The sequence below is a fragment of the Trachymyrmex septentrionalis genome, unplaced genomic scaffold (assembly GCF_001594115.1).
Source record: "Trachymyrmex septentrionalis isolate Tsep2-gDNA-1 unplaced genomic scaffold, Tsep1.0 scaffold53, whole genome shotgun sequence".
NCBI classification, from domain to species: Eukaryota; Metazoa; Arthropoda; class Insecta; order Hymenoptera; family Formicidae; genus Trachymyrmex; species Trachymyrmex septentrionalis.
Genome location: NW_017305705.1, coordinates 764,368 through 764,934, shown reverse-complemented (window position 1 = coordinate 764,934; position 567 = coordinate 764,368).

The following is a 567-nucleotide window of genomic DNA, read 5'->3' as shown; positions in this document are numbered from 1 at the left end:
TTCTAAAAGTTAAGAATGTTTGGATGGATTATTCGAATTGAAGATACTTACATTTTTACGTTATGGTATTACATTGTTTAACGCAAAGAAACGCTATAAAGAAATGATGAACACTTGGGTAGAATTTTCTAATAAAATAACATTAACCATTTGTTTGTGGAAGATAAACTGGATTATAGCGCGTATAGTATAGGTATAGGCATCTCTTCTTGAGACGTTCCACGGACGCGTTCCTCCGTCAACGAGTGCCTACTCGCGTGATTCGAATCATCAAATTATATCAGCATGCGAATCGCTTACCCATCACCCACGCATCATCCAGCCAGTCAGTACTCGCTCGAGAGGATCGAGCGAGAAAGGAGATCGTGTCGAGCACACCGAGCGTGGATCCTTAATGCGGAGCGACTACGGGCGACGAACCGTGAGCGCCCCGTCTAATGCCTTCTAAAAGCATCCTCCGACGCTCAGGCATGCGGGGGGTGAAGTAAGGGTGGTTTGGACGAGAGAAAATACGGGAAGCATTAGCGCGCGCGGTTTCAAGGAGTGAAGTGAAAGCGGAATTCGAAG